This window comes from Somniosus microcephalus, unplaced genomic scaffold (assembly GCF_052327205.1).
Source record: "Somniosus microcephalus isolate GS21.2 unplaced genomic scaffold, FLI_Smic_1.0 unresolved_chr7, whole genome shotgun sequence".
Lineage (NCBI taxonomy): Eukaryota > Metazoa > Chordata > Chondrichthyes > Squaliformes > Somniosidae > Somniosus > Somniosus microcephalus.
The window spans coordinates 32,670,049-32,691,280 of NW_028225185.1; the positions used below are offsets into that span (position 1 = coordinate 32,670,049).

At 71.8% G+C, this 21,232-nt stretch overlaps 1 pseudogene; it reads left to right on the forward strand.

Annotated features, from left to right (window-relative positions):
- Positions 1-4,370: 4,370 nt before the first annotated feature.
- LOC147086754 (uncharacterized) lies at positions 4,371-9,197 on the forward strand (annotated as a pseudogene).
- Positions 9,198-21,232: the final 12,035 nt, after the last annotated feature.

The window sequence follows — 21,232 nt, forward strand, 5'->3', positions numbered from 1 at the left end:
CCTGCACCGTGGGGCCTCGGCCCTTCCCCTGGTGTCCCCGCATTGTGGGGCCTCGGCCCTTCCCCTGGTGTCCCCGCACCGTGGGGCCTCGGCCCTTCCCCTGGTGTCCCCGAACCGTGGCGCCTCGGCCCCTCCCCTGGTGTCCTGCACCGAGGGGCCACGGCCCTTCCCCTGGTGTCCCTGCACCGTGGAGCATCGGCCCTTCCCCCGATGCCCCTGCACCGTGGGGTCTCGGCCCTTCCCCCGATGCCCCTGCACCGTGGGGTCTCGGCCCTTCCCCCGATGTCCTGCACCGTGGGGCCTCGGCCCTACCCCTGGTGTCCCTGCACCGTGGGGCCTCAGCCCTACCCCCGGTGTCCCTGCACCGTGAGGCCTCGGCCCTTCCCCTGGTGTCCCTGCACCGTGGGGCCTCGGCCATTCCCCCGGTGTCCCTGCTCCGTGGGGCCTCGGCCCTTCCCCTGGTGTCCCTGCACCGTGGGGCCTCGGCCCTTCCCCTGGTGTCCCTGCACCGTGGGGCCCTCGGCCCTTCCCCCGGTGTCCCTGCAACGTGGTGCCTCGGCCCTTCCCTCGGTGTCCCTGCACCGTGGGGTCTCGGCCCTTCCCCTGGTGTCCCTGCACCGTGGGGCTTCAGCCCTTCCCCTGGTGTCCCTGCACCGTGGGGCCTCGGCCCTTCCCCTGGTGTCCTGCACGTGGGGCCTCGGCCCTTTCCCTGGTGTCCCTGCACCGTGGGGCCTCGGCCCTTCCCCTGGTGTCCTGCACCGAGGGGCCTCGGCCCTTCCCCTTGTGTCCTGCACCGTGGGGTCTCGGTTTTCCCCTGGTGTCCTGCACCGGGGGCCTCGGCCCTTCCCCTGGATTCCCTGCACCGTGGGGCCTCGGCCCTTCCCCTGGTGTTCCTGCACCGTGGGGCCTTGGCCCTTCCCCTGGTGTCCCTGCGCCGTGGGACCCCAGCCCTTCCCCTGGTGTCCCTACACCTTGGGGCCTCGGCCCTACCCCTGGTGTCCCTGCACCGTGGGGCCTCGGCCCTTCCCCTGGTGTCCCTGCCCCGTGGGGCCTCGGCCCTTCCACTGGTGTCCTGCACCATGGGACCCCGGCCCTTCCCCCGGTGTCCCTGCACCGTGAGGCCTTGGCCCTTCCCCTGGTGTCCCTACACCTTGGGGCCTCGGCCCTTCCCCTGATGTTCCTGCACCGTGGGGCCTCGGCCCTTCCCTTGGTGTCCCTACACCTTGGGGCCTCGGCCCTTCCCCTGGTGTCCCTGCACCGTGGGGCCTCGGCCCTTCCCCTGGTGTCCCTGCACCGTGGGGCCTCGGCCCTTCCCCTGGTGTCCTGCACCGAGGGGCCTCGGCCCTTCCCCTGGTGTCCTGCACCGTGGGGCCTCGGTTTTCCCCTGGTGTCCTGCACCGTGGGGCCTCGGCCCTTCCCCTGGTGTCCCAGCACCGTGGGGCCTCGGCCCTTCCCCTGCTGTCCCTGCACCGTGGGGCCTCGGCCCTTCCCCTGGTGTCCCTGCACCGTGGGGCCTCGGCCCTTGCCCCGGTGTCCCCGCACCGTGGGGCCTCGGCCCTTCCCCTGGTGTCCCTACACCTTGGGGCCTCGGCCTTTCCCCTGGTGTCCCTCCACCGTGGGGCCTCGGCCCTTCCCCTGGTGTCCCTGCACCGTGGGGCCTTGGCCCTTCCCCGGGTGTCCCTGCGCCGTGGGACCCCGGCCCTTCCCCTGGTGTCCCTGCACCGTGGGGCCTCGGCCCTTCCCCTGGTGTCCCTGCACCTTGGGGCTTCGGCCCTTCCCCTGGTGACCCTGCACCGTGGGGCCTCCGCCCTTCCCCTGGTGTCCCTGCAGCGTGGGGCCTCGGCCCTTCCCCTGGTGTCCTGCACCGAGGGGCCTCGGCCCTTCCCCTGGTGTCCTGCACCGTGGGGCCTCGGTTTTCCCCTGGTGTCCTGCACCGTGGGGACTCGGCCCTTCCCCTGGTGTCCCTGCACCGTGGGGCCTCGACCCTTCCCCCGGTGTCCCCGCACCGTGGGGCCTCGGCCCTTCCCCCGATGTCCTGCACCGTGGGGCCTCGGCCCTCCCCCTGGTGTCCCTGCACCGTGGGGCCTCGGCCCTACCCCCGGTGTCCCTGCACCGTGAGGCCTCAGCCCTTCCCCTGGTGTCCCTGCACCGTGGGGCCTCGGCCCTTCCACCGGTGTCCCTGCACCGTGGGGCCTCGGCCCTTCCCCTTGTGTCCCTGCACCGTGGGGCCTCTGCCCTTCCCCTGGTGTCCCTGCACCGTGGCGCCTCGGCCCTTCCCTCGGTGTCCCTGCACCGTGGGGTCTCGGCCCTTCCCCTGGTGTCCCTGCACCGTGGGGCCCTCGGCCCTTCCCCCGGAGTCCCAGCACCGTGGTGCCTCGGCCCTTCCCTCGGTGTCCCTGCACCGTGTGACCTTGATCCTTCCCCTGGTGTCCCTGCGCCGTGGGACCCCGGCCCTTCCCCCGGTGTCCCTGCACCGTGGGGCCTCGGCCCTTCCCCTGGTGTCCCTACACCTTGGGGCCTCGGCCCTACCCCGGTGTCCCTGCACCGTGTGGCCTCGGCCCTTCCCCCGGTGTCCCCGCACCGTGGAGCCTCAGCCCTTCCCCCGATGCCCCTGCACCGTGGGGTCTCGGCCCTTCCCCCGATGTCCTGCACCGTGGGGCCTCGGCCCTACCCCTGGTGTCCCTGCACCGTGGGGCCTCGGCCCTACTCCCAGTGTCCCTGCACCGTGAGGCCTCGGCCCTTCCCCTGGTGTCCCTGCACCGTGGGGCCTCGGCCATTCCCCCGGTGTCCCTGCACCGTGGGGCCTCGGCCCTTCCCCTGGTGTCCCTGCACCGTGGGGCCTCGGCCCTTCCCCTGGTGTCCCTGCACCGTGGGGCCCTCGGCCCTTCCCCCGGTGTCCCTGCACCGTGAGGCCTCGGACCTTCCCCTGGTGTCCCTGCACCGTGGGGCCTCGGCCCTTCCCCTGGTGTCCCTGCACCGTGGGGCCTCGGCCCTTCCCCCGGTGTCCCTGCACCGTGGGGCCTCGGCCCTTCCTCTGGTGTCCTTCACCGAGGGGCCTCGGCCCTTCCCCTGGTGTCCTGCTCCGTGGCGCCTCGGTTTTCCCCTGGTGTCCCTGCACCATGTGGCCTCGGCCCTTCCCCGGGTGTCCCTGCGCCGTGGGACTCCGGCCCTTCCCCTGGTGTCCCTGCACCGTGGGGCCTCGGCCCTTCCCCTGGTGTCCCTGCACCGTGGGGCTTCGGCCCTTCCCCTGGTGTCCCTGCACCGTGGGGCCTCGGCCCTTCCCCTTGTGTCCTGCACCGAGGGGCCTCGGCCCTTCCCCTGGTGTCCTGCACCGTGGGGCCTCGGTTTTCCCCTGGTGTCCCTGCACCGTGGGGCCTCGGCCCTTCCCCTGGTGTTCCTGCACCGTGGGGCCTCGGCCCTTCCCCCGGTGTCCCTGCACCGTGGGGCCTCGGCCCTTCCCCTGGTGTTCCTGCACCGTGGGGCCTCGGCCCTTCCCCTGGTGTTCCTGCACCGTGGGGCCTTGGCCCTTCCCCTGGTGTCCCTGCGCCGTGGGGCCCCGGCCCTTCCCCTGGTGTCCCTACACCTTGGGGCCTCGGCCCTACCCCTGGTGTCCCTGCACCGTGGGGCCTCGGCCCTTCCCCTGGTGTCCCTGCCCCGTGGGGCCTCGGCCCTTCCACTGCTGTCCTGCACCGTGGGACACCGGCCCTTCCCCCGGTGTCCCTGCACCGTGGGGCCTCGGCCCTTCCCCTGGTGTCCCTACACCTTGGGGCCTCGGCCCTTCCCCTGGTGTCCCTGCACCGTGGGGCCTCGGCCCTTCCCCTGGTGTCCCTGCACCGTGGGGCCTCGGCCCTTCCCCTGGTGTCCTGCACCGAGGGGCCTCGGCCCTTCCCCTGGTGTCCTGCACCGTGGGGCCTCGGTTTTCCCCTGGTGTCCTGCACCGTGGGGCCTCGGCCCTTCCCCTGGTGTCCCTGCACCGTGGGGCCTCGGCCCTTCCCTTGGTGTCCCTGCACCATGGGGCCTCGGCCCTTCCCCTGGTGTCCCTGCACCGTGGGGCCTTGGCCCTTCCCCTGGTGTCCCTGCGCTGTGGGACTCCGGCCCTTCCCCCGGTGTCCCTGCACCGTGGGGCCTCGGCCCTTCCCCTGGTGTCCCTACACCTTGGGGCCTCGGCCCGACCCCTGGCGTCCCTGCACCGTGGGGCCTCGGCCCTTCCCCTGGTGTCCCTGCCCTGTGGGGCCTCGGCCCTTCCCCTGGTGTCCTGCACCGAGGGGCCACGGCCCTTCCCCTGGTGTCCCTGCACCGTGGGGCCTCGGCCCTTCCCCCGGTGTCCCCGCACCGTGGAGCCTCGGCCCTTCCCCTGGTGTCCCTGCACCATGGGGCCTCGGCCATTCCCCTGGTATCCCTGCACCGTGGGGCCTCGGCCCTTCCCCTGGTGTCCCCGCATCGTGGGGCCTCGGCCCTTCCCCTGGTGTCCCTGCACCGTGGGGCCTCGGCCCTTCCCCTGGTGTCCCCGCACCGTGGGGCCTCGGCCCTTCCCCTGGTGTCCCCGCACCGTGGCGCCTCGGCCCTTCCCCTGGTGTCCCTGCACCGTGGGGCCTCGGCCCTTCCCCTGGTGTCCTGCACCATGGGACCCCGGCCCTTCCCCCGGTGTCCCTGCACCGTGAGGCCTTGGCCCTTCCCCTGGTGTCCCTACACCTTGGGGCCTCGGCCCTTCCCCTGATGTTCCTGCACCGTGGGGCCTCGGCCCTTCCCTTGGTGTCCCTACACCTTGGGGCCTCGGCCCTTCCCCTGGTGTCCCTGCACCGTGGGGCCTCGGCCCTTCCCCTGGTGTCCCTGCACCGTGGGGCCTCGGCCCTTCCCCTGGTGTCCTGCACCGAAGGGCCTCGGCCCTTCCCCTGGTGTCCTGCACCGTGGGGCCTCGGTTTTCCCCTGGTGTCCTGCACCGTGGGGCCTCGGCCCTTCCCCTGGTGTCCCAGCACCGTGGGGCCTCGGCCCTTCCCCTGCTGTCCCTGCACCGTGGGGCCTCGGCCCTTCCCCTGGTGTCCCTGCACCGTGGGGCCTCGGCCCTTGCCCCGGTGTCCCCGCACCGTGGGGCCTCGGCCCTTCCCCTGGTGTCCCTACACCTTGGGGCCTCGGCCTTTCCCCTGGTGTCCCTCCACCGTGGGGCCTCGGCCCTTCCCCTGGTGTCCCTGCACCGTGGGGCCTTGGCCCTTCCCCGGGTGTCCCTGCGCCGTGGGACCCCGGCCCTTCCCCTGGTGTCCCTGCACCGTGGGGCCTCGGCCCTTCCCCTGGTGTCCCTGCACCTTGGGGCTTCGGCCCTTCCCCTGGTGACCCTGCACCGTGGGGCCTCCGCCCTTCCCCTGGTGTCCCTGCAGCGTGGGGCCTCGGCCCTTCCCCTGGTGTCCTGCACCGAGGGGCCTCGGCCCTTCCCCTGGTGTCCTGCACCGTGGGGCCTCGGTTTTCCCCTGGTGTCCTGCACCGTGGGGACTCGGCCCTTCCCCTGGTGTCCCTGCACCGTGGGGCCTCGACCCTTCCCCCGGTGTCCCCGCACCGTGGGGCCTCGGCCCTTCCCCCGATGTCCTGCACCGTGGGGCCTCGGCCCTCCCCCTGGTGTCCCTGCACCGTGGGGCCTCGGCCCTACCCCCGGTGTCCCTGCACCGTGAGGCCTCAGCCCTTCCCCTGGTGTCCCTGCACCGTGGGGCCTCGGCCCTTCCACCGGTGTCCCTGCACCGTGGGGCCTCGGCCCTTCCCCTTGTGTCCCTGCACCGTGGGGCCTCTGCCCTTCCCCTGGTGTCCCTGCACCGTGGCGCCTCGGCCCTTCCCTCGGTGTCCCTGCACCGTGGGGTCTCGGCCCTTCCCCTGGTGTCCCTGCACCGTGGGGCCCTCGGCCCTTCCCCCGGAGTCCCAGCACCGTGGTGCCTCGGCCCTTCCCTCGGTGTCCCTGCACCGTGTGACCTTGATCCTTCCCCTGGTGTCCCTGCGCCGTGGGACACCGGCCCTTCCCCCGGTGTCCCTGCACCGTGGGGCCTCGGCCCTTCCCCTGGTGTCCCTACACCTTGGGGCCTCGGCCCTACCCCGGTGTCCCTGCACCGTGTGGCCTCGGCCCTTCCCCCGGTGTCCCCGCACCGTGGAGCCTCAGCCCTTCCCCCGATGCCCCTGCACCGTGGGGTCTCGGCCCTTCCCCCGATGTCCTGCACCGTGGGGCCTCGGCCCTACCCCTGGTGTCCCTGCACCGTGGGGCCTCGGCCCTACTCCCAGTGTCCCTGCACCGTGAGGCCTCGGCCCTTCCCCTGGTGTCCCTGCACCGTGGGGCCTCGGCCATTCCCCCGGTGTCCCTGCACCGTGGGGCCTCGGCCCTTCCCCTGGTGTCCCTGCACCGTGGGGCCTCGGCCCTTCCCCTGGTGTCCCTGCACCGTGGGGCCCTCGGCCCTTCCCCCGGTGTCCCTGCACCGTGAGGCCTCGGACCTTCCCCTGGTGTCCCTGCACCGTGGGGCCTCGGCCCTTCCCCTGGTGTCCCTGCACCGTGGGGCCTCGGCCCTTCCCCCGGTGTCCCTGCACCGTGGGGCCTCGGCCCTTCCTCTGGTGTCCTTCACCGAGGGGCCTCGGCCCTTCCCCTGGTGTCCTGCTCCGTGGCGCCTCGGTTTTCCCCTGGTGTCCCTGCACCATGTGGCCTCGGCCCTTCCCCGGGTGTCCCTGCGCCGTGGGACTCCGGCCCTTCCCCTGGTGTCCCTGCACCGTGGGGCCTCGGCCCTTCCCCTGGTGTCCCTGCACCGTGGGGCTTCGGCCCTTCCCCTGGTGTCCCTGCACCGTGGGGCCTCGGCCCTTCCCCTTGTGTCCTGCACCGAGGGGCCTCGGCCCTTCCCCTGGTGTCCTGCACCGTGGGGCCTCGGTTTTCCCCCTGGTGTCCCTGCACCGTGGGGCCTCGGCCCTTCCCCTGGTGTTCCTGCACCGTGGGGCCTCGGCCCTTCCCCCGGTGTCCCTGCACCGTGGGGCCTCGGCCCTTCCCCTGGTGTTCCTGCACCGTGGGGCCTCGGCCCTTCCCCTGGTGTTCCTGCACCGTGGGGCCTTGGCCCTTCCCCTGGTGTCCCTGCGCCGTGGGGCCCCGGCCCTTCCCCTGGTGTCCCTACACCTTGGGGCCTCGGCCCTACCCCTGGTGTCCCTGCACCGTGGGGCCTCGGCCCTTCCCCTGGTGTCCCTGCCCCGTGGGGCCTCGGCCCTTCCACTGCTGTCCTGCACCGTGGGACACCGGCCCTTCCCCCGGTGTCCCTGCACCGTGGGGCCTCGGCCCTTCCCCTGGTGTCCCTACACCTTGGGGCCTCGGCCCTTCCCCTGGTGTCCCTGCACCGTGGGGCCTCGGCCCTTCCCCTGGTGTCCCTGCACCGTGGGGCCTCGGCCCTTCCCCTGGTGTCCTGCACCGAGGGGCCTCGGCCCTTCCCCTGGTGTCCTGCACCGTGGGGCCTCGGTTTTCCCCTGGTGTCCTGCACCGTGGGGCCTCGGCCCTTCCCCTGGTGTCCCTGCACCGTGGGGCCTCGGCCCTTCCCTTGGTGTCCCTGCACCATGGGGCCTCGGCCCTTCCCCTGGTGTCCCTGCACCGTGGGGCCTTGGCCCTTCCCCTGGTGTCCCTGCGCTGTGGGACTCCGGCCCTTCCCCCGGTGTCCCTGCACCGTGGGGCCTCGGCCCTTCCCCTGGTGTCCCTACACCTTGGGGCCTCGGCCCGACCCCTGGCGTCCCTGCACCGTGGGGCCTCGGTCCTTCCCCTGGTGTCCCTGCCCTGTGGGGCCTCGGCCCTTCCCCTGGTGTCCTGCACCGAGGGGCCACGGCCCTTCCCCTGGTGTCCCTGCACCGTGGGGCCTCGGCCCTTCCCCCGGTGTCCCCGCACCGTGGAGCCTCGGCCCTTCCCCTGGTGTCCCTGCACCATGGGGCCTCGGCCATTCCCCTGGTATCCCTGCACCGTGGGGCCTCGGCCCTTCCCCTGGTGTCCCCGCATCGTGGGGCCTCGGCCCTTCCCCTGGTGTCCCTGCACCGTGGGGCCTCGGCCCTTCCCCTGGTGTCCCCGCACCGTGGGGCCTCGGCCCTTCCCCTGGTGTCCCCGCACCGTGGCGCCTCGGCCCTTCCCCTGGTGTCCCTGCACCGTGGGGCCTCGGCCCTTCCCCTGGTGTCCCTGCACCGTGGGACCTCGGCCCTTCCCCTGGTGTCCCTGCGCCGTGGGACCCCGGCCCTTCCCCCGGTGTCCCTGCACCGTGGGGCCTCGGCTCTTCCCCTGGAGTCCCTGCCCCGTGGGGCCTCGGCCCTTCCCCTGGTGTCCTGCACCGAGGGGCCACGGCCCTTCCCCGGGTGTCACTGCGCCGTGGGACCCCAGCCCTTCCCCCGGTGTCCCTGCACCGTGGGGCCTCGGCCCTTCCCCCGATGTCCTGCACTGTGGGGCCTCGGCCCTACCCCTGGTGTCCCTGCACCGTGGGGCCTCGACCCTACCCCTTGTGTCCCTGCACCATGCGGCCTCGGCCCTTCCCCTGGTGTCCTGCACCGTGGGGCCTCGGCCCTTTCCCTGGTGTCCCTGCACCGTGGGGCCTCGGCCCTTCCCCTGGTGTTCCTGCACCGTGGGGCCTCGGCCCTTCCCCTGGTGTCCCTGCACCGTGCGGCCTCGGCCCTTCCCCTGGTGTCCCCGCACCGTGGGGCCTCGGCCATTCCCCTGGTGTACCTGCTCCGTGGGGCCTCTGCCCTTCCCCTTGTGTCCCTGCACTGTGGGGCCTCGGCCCTTCCCCTGCTGTCCCTGCACCCTGGTGCCTCGGCCCTTCCCCTGGTGTCCCTGCACCGTGGGGCCTCGGCCCTTTCCCTGGTGTCCCTGCACCATGGGGCCCTCGGCCCTTCCCACGGTGTCCCTGCACCGTGGGGCCTCGGCCCTTCCCTCGGTGTCCCTGCACCGTGGGGCCTCGTCCCCTCCCCTGGTGTCCCCGCACCGTGGGGCCTCGGCCCTTCCCCTGGTATCGCTGCACCGTGGGGCCACGGCCCTTCCCCTGGTGTCCCTGCACCGTGGGGCCTCGGCCCTTCCCCTGGTGTCCCTGCACCGTGGGGCCTCGGCCCTTCCCCTGGTGTCCCTGCACCGTGGGGTCTCGGCCCTTCCCCTGGTGTCCCTGCACCATGAGGCCTCGGCCCTTCCCCTGGTGTCCCTGCACCATGGGGTCTCGGCACTTCCCCTGGTGTCCCTGCACCGTGGGGCCTCGGCCCTTCCCCTGGTGTCCTGCACCGAGGGGCCTCGGCCCTTCCCCTGGTGTCCTGCACCGTGGCGCCTTGGTTTTCCCCTGGTGTCCCTGCACCGTGGGGCCTCGGCCCTTCACCTGGTGTCCCTGCACCGTGGGGCCTTGGCCCTTCCCCGGGTGTCCCTGCGCCGTGGGACCCCGGCCCTTCCCCCGGTGTCCCTGCACCGTGGGCCCTCGGCCCTTCCCCTTGAGTCCCTGCCCCGTGGGGCCTCGGCCCTTCCCCTGGTGTCCTGCACCGAGGGCCCACGGCCCTTCCCCGGGTGTCCCTGCGCCGTGGGACCCCGGCCCCTCCCCCGGTGTCCCTGCACCGTGGGGCCTCGGCCCTTCCCCCGATGTCCCTGCACTGTGGGGCCTCGGCCCTACCCCTGGTGTCCCTGCACCGTGGGGCCTCGGCCCTACCCCTGGTGTCCCTGCACCATGGGGCCTCGGCCCTTCTCCTGGTGTCCCTGCACCGTGGGGCCTCGGCCCTTACCCTGGTGTCCTGCACCGTGGGGCCTCGGCCCTTTCCCTGGTGTCCCTGCACCGTGGGGCCTCGGCCCTTCCCCTGGTGTTCCTGCACCGTGGGGCCTCGGCCCTTCCCCTGGTGTCCCTGCACCGTGGGGCCTCGGCCCTTCCCCTGGTGTCCCCGCACCGTGGGGCCTCGGCCATTCCCCTGGTGCACCTGCACCGTGGGGCCTCTGCCCTTCCCCTTGTGTCCCTGCACCGTGGGGCCTCGGCCCTTCCCCTGGTGTCCCTGCACTGTGGGGCCTCGGCCCTTCCCCTGCTGTCCCTGCACCCTGGTGCCTCGGCCCTTCCCCTGGTGTCCCTGCACCGTGGGGCCTCAGCCCTTTCCCTGGTGTCCCTGCACCATGGGGCCCTCGGCCCTTCCCCTGGTGGCCTGCACCGAGGGGCCTCGGCCCTTCCCCTGGTGTCCTGCACCGTGGGGCCTCGGTTTTCCCCTGGTGTCCTGCACCGTGGGGCCTCGGCCCTTCCCCTGGTGTCCCTGCACCGTGGGGCCTCGGCCCTTCCCCTGGTGTCCCTGCACCGTGGGGCCTTGGCCCTTCCCCTGGTGTCCCTGCGCCGTGGGACACCGGCCCTTCCCCCGGTGTCCCTGCACCGTGGGGCCTCGGCCCTTCCCCTGGTGTCCCTGCACCGTGGGGCCTCGGCCCTTCCCCTGGTGTCCCTACACCTTGCGGCCTTGGCCCTACCCCTGGTGTCCCTGCACCGTGGGGCCTCGGCCCTTCCCCTGGTGTCCCTGCCCTGTGGGGCCTCGGCCCTTCCCCTGGTGTCCTGCACCGAGGGGCCACGGCCCTTCCCCTGGTGTCCCTGCACCGTGGGGCCTCAGCCCTTCCCCCGGTGTCCCCGCACCGTGGAGCCTCGGCCCTTCCCCTGGTGTCCCTGCACCGTGGGGCCTCGGCCATTCCCCTGGTATCCCTGCACCGTGGGGCCTCGGTCCTTCCCCTGGTGTCCCCGCATCGTGGGGCCTCGGCCCTTCCCCTGGTGTCCCTGCACCGTGGGGCCTCGGCCCTTCCCCTGGTGTCCCTGCACCGTGGGGCCTCGGCCCTTCCCCTGGTGTCCCCGCACCGTGGGACCTCGTCCCTTCCCCTGGTGTCCCTGCGCCGTGGGTCCCCGGCCCTTCCCCCGGTGTCCCTGCACCGTGGGGCCTCGGCTCTTCCCCTGGTGTCCCTGCCCCGTGGGGCCTCGGCCCTTCCCCTGGTGTCCTGCACCGAGGGGCCACGGCCCTTCCCCGGGTGTCCCTGCGCCGTGGGACCCCGGCCCTTCTCCCGGTGTCCCTGCACCGTGGGGCCTCGGCCCTTCGCCTGGTGTCCCTGCACCGTGGGGCCTCGGCCCTTCCCCTGGTGTCCCAGCACCGTGGGGCCTCGGCCCTTCCCCTGGTGTCCTAGCACCGTGGGGCCTCGGCCCTTCCCCTGGTGTGCTGCACCGAGGGGCTTCGGCCCTTCCCCTGGTGTCCCTGCACCGTGGGGCCTCGGCCCTTCCCCCGGTGTCCCTGCACCGTGGGGCCTTGGCCCTTCCCCTGGTGTCCCCGCACCGTGAGGCCTCGGCCCTTCCCCTGGTGTCCTGCACCGTGGGGCCTCGGCCCTTCCCCTGGTGCCCCTGCACCGAGGGGCCTCGACCCTTCCTCTGGAATCCCTGCACCGTGGGGCCTCCGCCCTTTCCCTGGTGTCCTGCACCGTGGGGTCTCGGCCCTTCCCCTGGTGTCCTGCACCGTGGGGTCTCGGCCCTTCCCCTGGAGTCCCTGCACCGTGGGGCCTCGGCCCTTCCCCTGGTGTCCTGCGCCGAGGGGCCACGGCCCTTCCCCGGGAGTCCCTGCGCCGTGGGACCCCGGCCCTTCCCCCGGTGTCCCTGCACCGTGGGGCCTCGTCCTTTCCCCTGGTGTCCCTACACCTTGGGGCCTCGGCCCTTCCCCTGGTGTCCCTGCACCGTGGGGCCTCAGCCCTTCCCCTGGTGTCCCTGCCCCGTGGGGCCTCGGCCCTTCCCCCGATGTCCTGCACCGTGGGGCCTCAGCCCTACCCCTGGTGTCCCTGCACCGTGGTGCCTCGGCCCTTCCCTTGGTGTCCCTGCACCGTGGGGTCCCGGCCCTTCCCCTGGTCTCCCTGCGCCGTGGGACCCCGGTGTCCCTGCACCGTGGGGCCTCGGCCCTTCCCCTGGTGTCCCTGCACCGTGGGGCCTCGGCCCTTCCCCTGGTGTCCCCGCACCGTGGGGCCTCGGCCCTTCCCCTGGTCTCCCCGCACCGTGGGTCCTCGGCCCTTCCCCTGGTGTCCCCGCACCGTGGAGCCTCGGCCCTTCCCCTGGGGTCCCTGCACCGTGGGGCCTCGGCCCTTCCCCTGGTTTCCCTGCACCCTGTGGCCTCGGCCCTTCCCCTGGTGTCCCCGCACCGTGGGGCCTCGGCCCTTCCCCTGGTGTCCCTGCACCGTGGGGCCTCGGCCCTTCCCCTGGTGTCCCCGCACCGTGGGGCCTCGGCCCTTCCCCTGGTGTCCCCGCACCGTGGCGCCTCGGCCCTTCCCCTGGTGTCCCTGCACCGTGGGGCCTCGGCCCTTCCCCTGGTGTCCCTGCACCGTGGGACCTCGGCCCTTCCCATGGTGTCCCTGCGCCGTGGGACCCCGGCCCTTCCCCCGGTGTCCCTGCACCGTGGGGCCTCGGCTCTTCCCCTGGAGTCCCTGCCCCGTGGGGCCTCGGCCCTTCCCCTGGTGTCCTGCACCGAGGGGCCACGGCCCTTCCCCGGGTGTCACTGCGCCGTGGGACCCCGGCCCTTCCCCCGGTGTCCCTGCACCGTGGGGCCTCGGCCCTACCCCTGGTGACCCTGCACCGTGGGGCCTCGACCCTACCCCTTGTGTCCCTGCACCATGCGGCCTCGGCCCTTCCCCTGGTGTCCTGCACCGTGGGGCCTCGGCCCTTTCCCTGGTGTCCCTGCACCGTGGGGCCTCGGCCCTTCCCCTGGTGTTCCTGCACCGTGGGGCCTCGGCCCTTCCCCTGGTGTCCCTGCACCGTGCGGCCTCGGCCCTTCCCCTGGTGTCCCCGCACCGTGGGGCCTCGGCCATTCCCCTGGTGTACCTGCTCCGTGGGGCCTCTGCCCTTCCCCTTGTGTCCCTGCACTGTGGGGCCTCGGCCCTTCCCCTGCTGTCCCTGCACCCTGGTGCCTCGGCCCTTCCCCTGGTGTCCCTGCACCGTGGGGCCTCGGCCCTTTCCCTGGTGTCCCTGCACCATGGGGCCCTCGGCCCTTCCCACGGTGTCCCTGCACCGTGGGGCCTCGGCCCTTCCCTCGGTGTCCCTGCACCGTGGGGCCTCGTCCCCTCCCCTGGTGTCCCCGCACCGTGGGGCCTCGGCCCTTCCCCTGGTATCGCTGCACCGTGGGGCCACGGCCCTTCCCCTGGTGTCCCTGCACCGTGGGGCCTCGGCCCTTCCCCTGGTGTCCCTGCACCGTGGGGCCTCGGCCCTTCCCCTGGTGTCCCTGCACCGTGGGGCCTCGGCCCTTCCCCTGGTGTCCCTGCACCATGAGGCCTCGGCCCTTCCCCTGGTGTCCCTGCACCATGGGGTCTCGGCACTTCCCCTGGTGTCCCTGCACCGTGGGGCCTCGGCCCTTCCCCTGGTGTCCTGCACCGAGGGGCCTCGGCCCTTCCCCTGGTGTCCTGCACCGTGGCGCCTTGGTTTTCCCCTGGTGTCCTGCACCGTGGGGCCTCGGCCCTTCCCCTGGTGTCCCTGCACCGTGGGGCCTCGGCCCTTCACCTGGTGTCCCTGCACCGTGGGGCCTTGGCCCTTCCCCGGGTGTCCCTGCGCCGTGGGACCCCGGCCCTTCCCCCGGTGTCCCTGCACCGTGGGCCCTCGGCCCTTCCCCTTGAGTCCCTGCCCCGTGGGGCCTCGGCCCTTCCCCTGGTGTCCTGCACCGAGGGCCCACGGCCCTTCCCCGGGTGTCCCTGCACCGTGGGACCCCGGCCCCTCCCCCGGTGTCCCTGCACCGTGGGGCCTCGGCCCTTCCCCCGATGTCCCTGCACTGTGGGGCCTCGGCCCTACCCCTGGTGTCCCTGCACCGTGGGGCCTCGGCCCTACCCCTGGTGTCCCTGCACCATGGGGCCTCGGCCCTTCTCCTGGTGTCCCTGCACCGTGGGGCCTCGGCCCTTACCCTGGTGTCCTGCACCGTGGGGCCTCGGCCCTTTCCCTGGTGTCCCTGCACCGTGGGGCCTCGGCCCTTCCCCTGGTGTCCCTGCACCGTGGGGCCTCGGCCCTTCCCCTGGTGTCCCCGCACCGTGGGGCCTCGGCCATTCCCCTGGTGCACCTGCACCGTGGGGCCTCTGCCCTTCCCCTTGTGTCCCTGCACCGTGGGGCCTCGGCCCTTCCCCTGGTGTCCCTGCACTGTGGGGCCTCGGCCCTTCCCCTGCTGTCCCTGCACCCTGGTGCCTCGGCCCTTCCCCTGGTGTCCCTGCACCGTGGGGCCTCAGCCCTTTCCCTGGTGTCCCTGCACCATGGGGCCCTCGGCCCTTCCCCTGGTGGCCTGCACCGAGGGGCCTCGGCCCTTCCCCTGGTGTCCTGCACCGTGGGGCCTCGGTTTTCCCCTGGTGTCCTGCACCGTGGGGCCTCGGCCCTTCCCCTGGTGTCCCTGCACCGTGGGGCCTCGGCCCTTCCCCTGGTGTCCCTGCACCGTGGGGCCTTGGCCCTTCCCCTGGTGTCCCTGCGCCGTGGGACACCGGCCCTTCCCCCGGTGTCCCTGCACCGTGAGGCCTCGGCCCTTCCCCTGGTGTCCCTGCACCGTGGGGCCTCGGCCCTTCCCCTGGTGTCCCTACACCTTGCGGCCTTGGCCCTACCCCTGGTGTCCCTGCACCGTGGGGCCTCGGCCCTTCCCCTGGTGTCCCTGCCCTGTGGGGCCTCGGCCCTTCCCCTGGTGTCCTGCACCGAGGGGCCACGGCCCTTCCCCTGGTGTCCCTGCACCGTGGGGCCTCAGCCCTTCCCCCGGTGTCCCCGCACCGTGGAGCCTCGGCCCTTCCCCTGGTGTCCCTGCACCGTGGGGCCTCGGCCATTCCCCTGGTATCCCTGCACCGTGGGGCCTCGGTCCTTCCCCTGGTGTCCCCGCATCGTGGGGCCTCGGCCCTTCCCCTGGTGTCCCTGCACCGTGGGGCCTCGGCCCTTCCCCTGGTGTCCCTGCACCGTGGGGCCTCGGCCCTTCCCCTGGTGTCCCCGCACCGTGGGACCTCGTCCCTTCCCCTGGTGTCCCTGCGCCGTGGGTCCCCGGCCCTTCCCCCGGTGTCCCTGCACCGTGGGGCCTCGGCTCTTCCCCTGGTGTCCCTGCCCCGTGGGGCCTCGGCCCTTCCCCTGGTGTCCTGCACCGAGGGGCCACGGCCCTTCCCCGGGTGTCCCTGCGCCGTGGGACCCCGGCCCTTCTCCCGGTGTCCCTGCACCGTGGGGCCTCGGCCCTTCGCCTGGTGTCCCTGCACCGTGGGGCCTCGGCCCTTCCCCTGGTGTCCCAGCACCGTGGGGCCTCGGCCCTTCCCCTGGTGTCCTAGCACCGTGGGGCCTCGGCCCTTCCCCTGGTGTGCTGCACCGAGGGGCTTCGGCCCTTCCCCTGGTGTCCCTGCACCGTGGGGCCTCGGCCCTTCCCCCGGTGTCCCTGCACCGTGGGGCCTTGGCCCTTCCCCTGGTGTCCCCGCACCGTGAGGCCTCGGCCCTTCCCCTGGTGTCCTGCACCGTGGGGCCTCGGCCCTTCCCCTGGTGCCCCTGCACCGAGGGGCCTCGACCCTTCCTCTGGAGTCCCTGCACCGTGGGGCCTCCGCCCTTTCCCTGGTGTCCTGCACCGTGGGGTCTCGGCCCTTCCCCTGGTGTCCTGCACCGTGGGGTCTCGGCCCTTCCCCTGGAGTCCCTGCAACGTGGGGCCTCGGCCCTTCCCCTGGTGTCCTGCGCCGAGGGGCCACGGCCCTTCCCCGGGAGTCCCTGCGCCGTGGGACCCCGGCCCTTCCCCCGGTGTCCCTGCACCGTGGGGCCTCGTCCTTTCCCCTGGTGTCCCTACACCTTGGGGCCTCGGCCCTTCCCCTGGTGTCCCTGCACCGTGGGGCCTCAGCCCTTCCCCTGGTGTCCCTGCCCCGTGGGGCCTCGGCCCTTCCCCCGATGTCCTGCACCGTGGGGCCTCAGCCCTACCCCTGGTGTCCCTGCACCGTGGTGCCTCGGCCCTTCCCTTGGTGTCCCTGCACCGTGGTGCCTCGGCCCTTCCCTTGGTGTCCCTGCACCGTGGGGTCCCGGCCCTTCCCCTGGTCTCCCTGCGCCGTGGGACCCCGGTGTCCCTGCACCGTGGGGCCTCGGCCCTTCCCCTGGTGTCCCTGCACCGTGGGGCCTCGGCCCTTCCCCTGGTGTCCCCGCACCGTGGGGCCTCGGCCCTTCCCCTGGTCTCCCCGCACCGTGGGTCCTCGGCCCTTCCCCTGGTGTCCCCGCACCGTGGAGCCTCGGCCCTTCCCCTGGGGTCCCTGCACCGTGGGGCCTCGGCCCTTCCCCTGGTTTCCCTGCACCCTGTGGCCTCGGCCCTTCCCCTGGTGTCCCCGCACCGTGGGGCCTCGGCCCTTCCCCTGGTGTCCCTGCACCGTGGGGCCTCGGCCCTTCCCCTGGTGTCCCCGCACCGTGGGGCCTCGGCCCTTCCCCTGGTGTCCCCGCACCGTGGCGCCTCGGCCCTTCCCCTGGTGTCCCTGCACCGTGGGGCCTCGGCCCTTCCCCTGGTGTCCCTGCACCGTGGGACCTCGGCCCTTCCCATGGTGTCCCTGCGCCGTGGGACCCCGGCCCTTCCCCCGGTGTCCCTGCACCGTGGGGCCTCGGCTCTTCCCCTGGAGTCCCTGCCCCGTGGGGCCTCGGCCCTTCCCCTGGTGTCCTGCACCGAGGGGCCACGGCCCTTCCCCGGGTGTCACTGCGCCGTGGGACCCCGGCACTTCCCCCGGTGTCCCTGCACCGTGGGGCCTCGGCCCTTCCCCCGATGTCCTGCACTGTGGGGCCTCGGCCCTACCCCTGGTGTCCCTGCACCGTGGGGCCTCGAACCTACCCCTTGTGTCCCTGCACCATGCGGCCTCGGCCCTTCCCCTGGTGTCCTGCACCGTGGGGCCTCGGCCCTTTCCCTGGTGTCCCTGCACCGTGGGGCCTCGGCCCTTCCCCTGGTGTTCCTGCACCGTGGGGCCTCGGCCCTTCCCCTGGTGTCCCTGCACCGTGCGGCCTCGGCCCTTCCCCTGGTGTCCCCGCACCGTGGGGCCTCGGCCATTCCCCTGGTGTACCTGCTCCGTGGGGCCTCTGCCCTTCCCCTTGTGTCCCTGCACTGTGGGGCCTCGGCCCTTCCCCTGCTGTCCCTGCACCCTGGTGCCTCGGCCCTTCCCCTGGTGTCCCTGCACCGTGGGGCCTCGGCCCTTTCCCTGGTGTCCCTGCACCATGGGGCCCTCGGCCCTTCCCACGGTGTCCCTGCACCGTGGGGCCTCGGCCCTTCCCTCGGTGTCCCTGCACCGTGGGGCCTCGTCCCCTCCCCTGGTGTCCCCGCACCGTGGGGCCTCGGCCCTTCCCCTGGTATCGCTGCACCGTGGGGCCACGGCCCTTCCCCTGGTGTCCCTGCACCGTGGGGCCTCGGCCCTTCCCCTGGTGTCCCTGCACCGTGGGGCCTCGGCCCTTCCCCTGGTGTCCCTGCACCGTGGGGCCTCGGCCCTTCCCCTGGTGTCCCTGCACCATGAGGCCTCGGCCCTTCCCCTGGTGTCCCTGCACCATGGGGTCTCGGCACTTCCCCTGGTGTCCCTGCACCGTGGGGCCTCGGCCCTTCCCCTGGTGTCCTGCACCGAGGGGCCTCGGCCCTTCCCCTGGTGTCCTGCACCGTGGCGCCTTGGTTTTCCCCTGGTGTCCTGCACCGTGGGGCCTCGGCCCTTCCCCTGGTGTCCCTGCACCCTGGGGCCTCGGCCCTTCCCTTGGTGTCCCCGCACCATGGGGCCTCGGCCCTTCCCCTGGTGTCCCTGCACCGTGGGGCCTCGGCCCTTCCCCTGGTGTCCTGCACCGATGGGCCACGGCCCTTCCCCGGGTGTCCCTGCGCCGTGGGACCCCGGCCCTTCCCCCGGTGTCCCTGCACCGTGGGGCCTCGGCCCTTCCCCTGGTGTCCCTACACCTTGGGGCCTCGGCCCTTCCCCTGGTGTCCCTGCACCGTGGGGCCTCGGCCCTTCCCCTGGTGTCCCTGCACCGTGGGGCCTCGGCCCTTCCCCTGGTGTCCTGCACCGAGGGGCCTCGGCCCTTCCCCTGGTGTCCTGCACCATGGGGCCTCGGTTTTCCCCTGGTGTCCTGCACCGTGGGGCCTCGGCCCTTCCCCTCGTGTCCCTGCACCGTGGGGCCTCGGCCCTTCCCCTGGTGTCACTGCACCGTGGGGCCTCGGCCCTTCCCCTGGTGTCCCTGCACCGTGGGGCCTTGGCCCTTCCCCTGGTGTTCCTGCGCCGTGGGACCCCGGCCCTTCCCCCGGTGTCCCTGCACCGTGGGGCCTCGGCCCTTTCCCTGGTGTCCCTGCACCGTGGGGCCTCGGCCCTTCCCCTGGTGTCCCTGCCCCGTGGGGCCTCGGCCCTTCCCCTGGTGTCCTGCACCGAGGGGCCACGGCCCTTCCCCTGGTGTCCCTGCACCGTGGGGCCTCGGCCCTTCCCCTGGTGTCCTGCACCGAGGGGCCTCGGTCCTTCCCCTGGTGTCCTGCACCGTGGGGCCTCGGTTTTCCCCTGGTGTCCTGCACCGTGGGGCCTCGGCCCTTCCCCTGGATTCCCTGCACTGTGGGGCCTCGGCCCTTTCCCTGCTGTCCCTGCACCGTGGGGCCTTGGCCCTTCCCCTGGCGTCCCTGCGCCGTGGGACCCCGGCCCTTCCCCCGGTGTCCCTGCACCGTGGGGCCTCGGCCCTTCCCCTGGTGTCCTTGCACCATGGGGCCTCGGCCCTTCCCCTGGTCCCCCTACACCTTGGGGCCTCGGCCCTTCCCCTGGTGTCCCTGCACCGTGGGGCCTCGGCCGTTCCCCCGGTGTCCCTGCCCCGTGGGGCCTCGGCCCTTCCCCTGGTGTCCCCGCACCGTGGGGCCTCGGCCCTTCCCTTGGTGTCCCCGCACCGTGGGGCCTCGGCCCTTCCCCTGGTGTCCCTGCACCGTGGGGCCACGGCCGTTCCCCTGGTGTCGCTGCACCGTGGGGCCTCGGCCCTTCCCCCGGTGTCCCTGCACCGTGGGGCCTCGGCCCTTCCCCTGGTGTCCCTGCGCCGTGGGACCCCGGCCCTTCCCCCGGTGTCCCTGCACCGTGGGGCCTTGGCCCTTCCTCTGGTGTCCTTGCACCATGTGGCCTCGGCCCTTCCCCCGGTGTCCCCGCACCGTGGGGCCTCGGCCCTTACCCTGGTGTCCCTGCACCGTGGGGCCTCGGCCCTTCCCCTGGTGTCCCTGCACCGTGGGGCCTCGGCCCTACCCCTGCCTACAGGGAGGAGGTCCAGCATCTCATGAAGAAAACCAAAGAAAGCATTGTGGACTTCAGGAAGTCCAAAGGTAGAAGTCACACCCCCATCCGCATCAATGGGGCTGTGGTGGAAAGGGTAGACAGCTTTAAGTTCCTCGGAGTCCACATCACGGAAGACCTCTCCTGGTCCCTCAATACCTCCTCTCTGGTGAAGAAGGCCCAGCAGCGCCTTTATTTCCTAAGGAGGCTGAAGGGATGTAACCTGTCACCCCTGATCCTCTCTAACTTTTACCGCTGCACTATAGAAAGCATCCTGACAAACTGTATCACAGTATGGTATGGCAGCTGTAGCTACTATGACCAGAAAGCCCTGCAGCGGGTAGTCAAAACTGCCCAACGCATTACCGGCACCCGGCTACCGACCATAGAGCACATATACCAGAAACGCTGTTTACGGAGGTCACGGTCCATCATCAAAGACCCTACCCACCCCAGCCACAGTCTGTTCGCCCTCCTGCCATCTGGGAGACGCTACAGATGCATTCGCACCCGTACGACCAGATTTAGGAACAGCTTCTTTCCCAGGGCTTTCATCCTACTGAACTCCACAAATAAACTCTAAAGCCTGCACATCTGCCAATGCACTTTATTAGGTTATGTTTGTGTTAATATATTACAAGCCAAATGTATGTTGAATGTTTAAATGTCTTAATCCAAATGTAAACTCTCGGGAGCCGCAAGCCTACATTTCGTTGTAATGCACTTGTGCACTAACAATGACAATAAAAGTTGATTTGATTTGATTTGGTGTCTGTGCACCGTGGGGCCTCGACGCTTCCCCTGGTGTCCCTGCACCGTGGGGCCTCGGCCCTTCCCCTGGTGTCCCCGCACCGTGGGGCCTCGGCCCTTCCCCCGGTGTCCCCGCACCGTGGGGCCTCGACGCTTCCCCTGGTGTCCCTGCACCGTGGGGCCTCGGCCCTTCCCCTGGTGTCCCTGCACCGTGGGGCCTCGGCCCTTCCCCCGGTGACCCTCAATAAAGTATTCTTCCGTATTTTCTTTCTCTTCAGCTTGATTCTGTATTGGTTGGCCAGTTTATGTGCCCCGTGAGGTTGTGTTTAACCCGTGCCCCGTGAGGTTGTGTTTAACCCGTGCCCCGTGAGGTTGTGTTTAACCCGTGCCCCGTGAGGTTGTGTTTAACCCGTGCCCCGTGACGTTGTGTTTAACCCGTGCCCCGTGACGTTGTGTTTAACCCGTGCCCCGTGAGGTTGTGTTTAACCCGTGTCCCGTGAGGTTGTGTTTAACCCGTGCCCCGTGAGGTTGTGTTTAACCCGTGCCCCGTGAGGTTGTGTTTAACCCGTGCCCCGTGAGGTTGTGTTTAACCCGTGCCCCGTGAGGTTGTGTTTAACCCGTGCCCCGTGAGGTTGTGTTTAACCCGTGCCCCGTGAGGTTGTGTTTAACCCGTGCCCCGTGAGGTTGTGTTTAACCCGTGCCCCGTGAGGTTGTGTTTAACCCGTGTCCCGTGAGGTTGTGTTTAACCCGTGCCCCGTGAGGTTGTGTTTAACCCGTGTCCCGTGAGGTTGTGTTTAACCCGTGCCCCGTGAGGTTGTGTTTAACCCGTGCCCCGTGAGGTTGTGTTTAACCCGTGCCCCGTGAGGTTGTGTTTAACCCGTGCCCCGTGAGGTTGTGTTTAACCCGTGTCCCGTGAGGTTGTGTTTAACCCGTGTCCCGTGAGGTTGTGTTTAACCCGTGTCCCGTGAGGTTGTGTTTAACCCGTGCCCCGTGAGGTTGTGTTTAACCCGTGTCCCGTGAGGTTGTGTTTAACCCGTGCCCCGTGATGTTGTGTTTAACCCGTGTCCCGTGAGGTTGTGTTTAACCCGTGTCCCGTGAGGTTGTGTTTAACCCGTGCCCCGTGAGGTTGTGTTTAACCCGTGTCCCGTGAGGTTGTGTTTAACCCGTGTCCCGTGAGGTTGTGTTTAACCCGTGTCCCGTGAGGTTGTGTTTAACCCGTGTCCCGTGAGGTTGTGTTTAACCCGTGTCCCGTGAGGTTGTGTTTAACCCGTGTCCCGTGAGGTTGTGTTTAACCCG